This window comes from Limulus polyphemus, unplaced genomic scaffold, assembly GCF_000517525.1.
Source record: "Limulus polyphemus unplaced genomic scaffold, Limulus_polyphemus-2.1.2 Scaffold3972, whole genome shotgun sequence".
Taxonomy (NCBI): domain Eukaryota; kingdom Metazoa; phylum Arthropoda; class Merostomata; order Xiphosura; family Limulidae; genus Limulus; species Limulus polyphemus.
This window is the reverse complement of record NW_013669582.1, coordinates 58363-64826: the sequence shown is the minus strand read 5'-3', so window position 1 is coordinate 64826 and position 6464 is coordinate 58363. Positions and strand designations below refer to the sequence as shown.

At 33.6% G+C, this 6464-nt stretch overlaps 1 protein-coding gene and 1 long non-coding RNA gene across 3 annotated transcripts in view; one reads left to right on the top strand and one right to left on the bottom strand.

The window, feature by feature from the left end:
• The window catches only part of LOC106470376 (ras-related protein Rab-5C-like), a 19723-nt gene extending 16484 nt beyond the window's left edge, over positions 1–3239 (bottom strand). Inside the window, exon 1 of one of the 2 annotated variants that reach the window (XM_013930926.2) lies at positions 2980–3239. The gene's annotated coding sequence lies outside the window, so the exon portion shown is untranslated. Of the gene's footprint in view, positions 1–2457; positions 2583–2979 lie in introns of those variants that run through there. The other variant, XM_013930927.2, reaches the window with a different exon arrangement.
• Positions 1–6464, top strand: part of LOC111088533 — a 21839-nt gene that overhangs the window by 3567 nt on the left and 11808 nt on the right. The gene's annotated exons all lie outside the window — the stretch shown is intronic.

Here is a 6464-nt window from a genome sequence, read left to right as displayed (position 1 = left end):
AATGAGATGACATGGCCTTTCACCTGTGACCCATCTCGAAAGGGTTGACAGATGGTATTCAGGTCTGGATGGTTGGGTTATGGCTATGAAAAGGTTATTGCTGCTTTACAAAAAGATTTAGATTATTTGGTGAGTTGGACAAATAAATAACAGCTAATTAATTACAATAAATGCAAAGTAATTGTGCATTATCATAATTTATAAGTATAATGTTGATCAAAATAACCTTAATATTGTTATGGAAGAAAAGGATCTTGATGTTCTAGTTGATCAGTCTCTTAAACCATCCAAGCAATGTGTTGTGCTAGTGGTAAATAGGATTTTAGGTGGAAATATTGAATACACGTCTAGAGAGTTTCTAATTTCATTGTGCAGTCATTTGGAACACCTTGTTCAGTTTTGGACTCCTAAGAAGAATGCTGAATTGTTGGAAAGGGTTCAGAGCAGGGCTACTAAGATGACACCTGGGATGAAAAGGTTGTCATAAGAAGACAGATTAAGATATCTGAATTGTTTTCTCTTGGAAAAAAAGAAGTAAGAGGAGACCTTACTGAAGTTTTAAGATTAATAAGGGAATTGACAATGTTGATGTTTCATCATTTTTTGTACTTAGCAGTGAGAATGGTATGATCAGGGGCACATATAAATTTTAGCAGGATAGGAGTCATCTTCATATTTATTTTACTAAAAGGATGGTTGGTCTTTGGAATGGGTTGCATTCATATGTGGTGAATATAGTTTGTTTGTTTGTTTTGAATTTTGCGCAAAGCTACACGAGGGCTATCTGTGCTAGCCGTCCCTAATTTAACAGTGTAAGACTAGAGGGAAGGCAGCTTGTCATCACCACCCACCACCAACTCTTGGGCTACTCTTTTACCAACAAATAGTGGGATTGACCGTCACATTATAATGCACCTATGGCTGAAAGGACGAGCACGTTTGGTGTGATGGGGATTCGAATCCACTATCCTCAGATTGCGAGTCGAGCGCCCTAGCCACCTGGCTATGCCGGGCGGTGAATGTAGTAAATTGAAGGGAGTTTAATGCATGGGACAACCTAGTCGATGGACCAACAGGTCCCTTTTGTTCTTACATTTTATGTTAAAGTCACAAGGTAGCTGAATAAGTACATCAAGATAAATTCAACTATGGCAGTATATTTTTCTTCTTTATTAAGAATAACAAGATTCAATACGTAAAAACTAACAGCTCTTGTGCAAAGATGTTAAATTAAATAATAAAACAAACATCAACGTTTTTTTACTTGCACAAACATTTATGTGTTACGTGCACTTCTTGATGGATTCTCCTGAAAATGGTGTTATTATTTACACCAAAACATGTAGTTTTAAGTTTCTTTTAACTTATATATTTTTCATTTCTTAACTTTACAAATAATTGTTCGTGCAAGTAAAAAAAACGTGGATCTTCATTTTATTATTTCATTTAATAATGAGATTCTAGAAACTCATAAATGCTCAAGCCAAGGGTTACAATTTTAACTAATAAGCTACAGTATGGTATTATTAGAAGAATAAAATGTATAATGTATTTTGCCAATTCAGTACCAAGCTGGTGATTCACATAAAATCTAGTTTGCACTTAAGACTCTCCAAAATCCCAGTTTAGTTTTACAGGTGAATGAACTTAATACAGCTCTGGCTTTTCTTTTGCATTTTGGCTTCTTACATTCCAGTCAGTAGCAAATTTGGCTACTGATATGTATTAGCTAGTTAAGATTAAGTTTCATACACACACACACACACGTACATTTACTAAAATTTAAGAAATACATATTAAATGGGCTTCTTTTTTTACAGCAGCAAGATTATGTTCTGCTATTACACTGCATACACTACTGTATTTTATTTTCAAGCCCATTAAAACATACATAGAAATCTTTAATGAAGTTTACTCTGATTTAGGACCCTACATAATTCTATTATGTCAAAAATGAAAAGAAGGTTCCTTGAATATATGAACGACAGGATCCAAATAAACAGTGACAAATATCTTATCTTGTGTTCAATATTAAAGTATTAATCTCAAGTCATATTTCCTATGTTTATCTGGATTAATATAAAACTTATGTACATTCCAAGAGTAATATAATCAAAAGGTGTTGTTTTCAACTAGTTTTGTTTAGTCAAGTTAGTGCTACATATACATCTTCATACGTATATGCAGTTGACAAAATGAAATATATCTATAACTTATACTGTATTTCATTTCCTAGATAACATTTCCGAAATAGTACAGAAGTTTTATATTATACTAACAATGTCTTACTAAACATCAATTAATATAAAAATAAAAGCTACTCTTAATAAATTCTTAATCCTTGAACTTAGTTTTAATGTTTCACTGTACTGCCATGTAATGATGTTCCTTTAAACAACTTAGCCCTAACTTTCCTAAAAGATTACATCCTTCCTTTTGATTATTAAGGAATATTACCCTTATTAATCTTCAAATAACGTGTTCTGGAAGTATCTTACATTAAACTTATCTAGCTACACTAGGTCTAATATAAACTGTAATTGTAAAGTAAATGTAAAGCCTAAACTGAACCAAATATTATTTTAAGATAAATTGATTAAAACAATAAAAGATTATTCGTGAGGTTAGCGACCTCTATTGACCAATAGTTTACTATTTATTTACCGTTTACATGCCTAATAAAAACATTTCAATTGAACAATACGATACACACATCATGCATTTCTTAATAGACAATTAGGCTCAAACACAAGTTCATATAGAAATCCTAATTTTTAATTCTGTTACGTGTAGCTAACCTTTGTTTTGTTAATGTCAGATAAATACTCGACAATAACAATCAATTGAAATTTGAACTAAGTTATGAAATGAAATTACTCAGTCAGCATTTCCGCTTACTATAGAATTGTAATTTAATCAATAAAATACTTTATTTGTTTAAATTGCAAGTCAAAATTATCTAAACTCAAAACTACTTACAAAATCTGCTATATCGCTGACTGATCACTTTTAGATACAAATGAAACAACGCTGTTAAATCCAATCACCTAAGACTTGCGTTTCATACATACAGCCTCCCTTCACCCACCCTCGAAGTCTAGCCGATTTACACCTTTGGTAAATCAATATCACACTCTTTCCAGTATTTATTTTGAAAGCTAACTTACCAGTCTCTTGAAAAATACATACTAAAGTATCACTATAATATTAGATACTAAAAATATTACTTCCGTATTTTTTTACATTCATTTCCTGATAAAATAAGGATCTCAGCGTAGGACTATTTTATTACACTTATGAGACCTTCGAAGCGCTATCTACGTGAAACCCGCTTCTTCTTTCCACAATAATTTGAGCATATACTACAAATTCAAAAACAAAACCACACGATGGTTCTATCATAGACGTATAGTATTGAACGGATTTGTTTTAGAATAATTGCCCCTTTATTTAAGTTAAGCTATTATTATATCTATAGACGTATAGTACTGAGCGGATTTTTTTAGAATATTGCCCTTTTGCTTAAGTTAAACTAATGTAGTATGTATTAGTTCAAAAGGAAAGGCGTAGAAATAAAATAAAGCCATAGTAATATGAACTGACCCCACGACTAAGGTAAACATATATATATTTTGAATATTAAGTTCTTGAATTAAGAAATATTTTATCCCCTCCAGTGTCTTACACTTTAAACCTTGTTGAGTGACAGCCAATGATACCCAGGAAAATGATTAAAACATTTTAAGACTCAACTCAAGGCATTTCTTGTTACGTCTCTAAAGGTGCCGATTTTGTTGTTTTTTTAGCGCAAAGCTACACTATAGGTTATCCGCGCATTATCCACCACAAGAAATAAAACTCCAAATTTTAGTGTTTTAAGTCCGTAAACTTAACGCTGACCTACAGGGGGACGCCTAAAAACAAACAAGACTTGTTGTTAGTAAAGTGGAGACATTTCAGCATACCCTTTTTGTGGTATATTAAGGTAAAAACCGATTTTCCGACAAGTTTCAGGTAGATATACCCACAAATAACAGCAGATTCTATCAAAAATAAAGATTGTGTTCTGTGATAGATAATAACTTGACTGAATTTATTTCAGTGTAAAATAATGATGCTGGACAAAAGTAGGTAAATTAACAAAATATTTCTTATCACAGATAAACAGAAAACACAGTGAGTATACTTGCGCAGACGAGATAACATTCTCTTCTACTAGGCTATTCTTATCTCCACAGCTTTCTTTCCCTTATGGTTAATCTCCGTAGAGACAACAATAACCCAGCTTGCTAATTAGTTGCTATATTACATCTGTAAATGAACCAGTTAAGTATACTTTTTCTTTACTTAGAACCCTATTTGTCACTTAGAAAGAGCAACTGTTATTAACTCTATTTAGCTCTGCACTGCGCCCAAAAGAGGAACTATGAAAAAAAAAACAACAAACAACTTTTAAACTAAAGGTATGGAAAACGTATAGTACGTTCCCGTACTACAGAAATTTTGTGGTTTTCTCGGGTACACTAATTTCGCTTTAAGAATAATCGGGTTTATAATCAAGTTTTTATGGAGTGAATCTGAATTCTTTAGCCTCGACTGGGTTTGAAGCAAAATATAGACTGGATATAATGTACAACACAATGAAACAGTCTTCATTTAACACTCAAAAGCAATCAAAAGTAAACAAGTGTATTTCGTTGTGCCTTTGCTGGAGAACTCTAATATGTCTCAAATTTGAGTCTGAATCTAAATCTCTGAAATCTATATCTATCAGTTTCAGAATAAGAAAACGTAGCATTACATACATGAAAAAATAATGTTATTTTTCTCAGAGCATAGGCGTTACCCACGTGATTGCTGGTTATTCTCATCGCATAATAATGGAAGTTATGTCCATGATGAGTTATCACTTGACCTGCCAGTGCACGACCTGCCCACGAGAAAGTGTATGCGACATTAGTACTAGAGGTAACCAGAGTGAAAGGAATTTAGTTGCTCCCTCGACCAAAGTTCTTTGTTAACATACCAAAGCATCACATTTATGGACAACAATGGGCCTATTAGTCCACTGAGGCTGTCCCTTTCATTTGGGGGGGGGGGCTCAAATTCAGCCTTGATTATTTAAATATTTATCGAACTCCCCTAAAAACTCACTTACATTTACCGTATCCATCATATCTACACACTCATATATAATGTAAAGACAACAAAAGACTTGTTGGTCTATCTAGGTCATCCCATCCACCAATATAAACTTTACAATGAAAATAAATCACACAAAGCCAGTCCTCATCATTTAAACATCTTTCAAGCCTTACATTTACTACATCTGCCACATCTGAAGGCAATCCACTATAAAGGTCACTACCTGATTAGCAAAATAAAGCTCTCTTAGCTGAAGATGACTTCCACCTTGCTAAAATGTATATTTGTGTCCCTTAGTCTTACCATTCTCATCAACACTATCAATAGCTTCCCATTCCTAGTTTGTCCATGATGAAGAAAGGCACATCTTTCGAAAGCGCTCGGATAATAGGTTTTTTTTTATAGTTTCATATCCTTAACATTTAAGACTACATATACAGGGTGTGCAGAAAATTTTAAACACTTTTTAATTAAACAAGAGAGTAAAAATACATATTATCCTGCACACCATAATTTTTCTTTCCAAATAAGCTTCAATGAAGCATACGTGAAATAAAGAAACTAAGTCTTGTGACTGCAAGATGGCTAATATGAACTGACACAAATAAGGCACTTAGGGACTAAAGTGAAATAAAGGGACTAAGCCTTGTGACGGCAAGATGGCTAATATCAACTGACACAAATAAGGCACTTAGGGACTAAAGTGAAATAAAGGGACTAAGCCTTGTGACGGCAAGATGGCTAATATCAACTGACACAAATAAGACACTTAGGGACTAAAGTGAAATAAAGGGATTAAGCCTTGTGACGGCAAGATGGCTAATATTAACTGACACAAATAAGGCACTTAGGGACTAAAGTGAATTAAAGGGAGTAAGCACGAACGTCGAGAGCCAGCACGGGCTCCGGGGCAAAAATCCTCGCCGGGCCCCCTTTCTCTCTCTCTCTTTTTAACATTTTCAAGAATTTTTTAAAAAGAAGATCCAAAATTAGGACAGCAACGAGCTCGTAAACCAGACAAAATCATAGCAGCAGCCGTTTTTACCTCACAGTATAAGCTTAAAAACGTTAATAAAGTAACAACAAATATTTTTTAAATCTATAAAGTAACAAATACATATTAGTTATTATTCAAATTATTATTTCAGTCGTTCTTAATGTATCAAGCGTCTATATGCAAAGAAAAGCCAAAAACTATGGTTTTGATCATTAAATGAAGATATAGCCTAAAGATGCTTTGCAGGCTTTACGGCATAACCAGGTTTCATTCGCCCGGGTCCCTGGGCAGTTGCCCCTTCCTGTCGGCGAGCCTGGGAGTA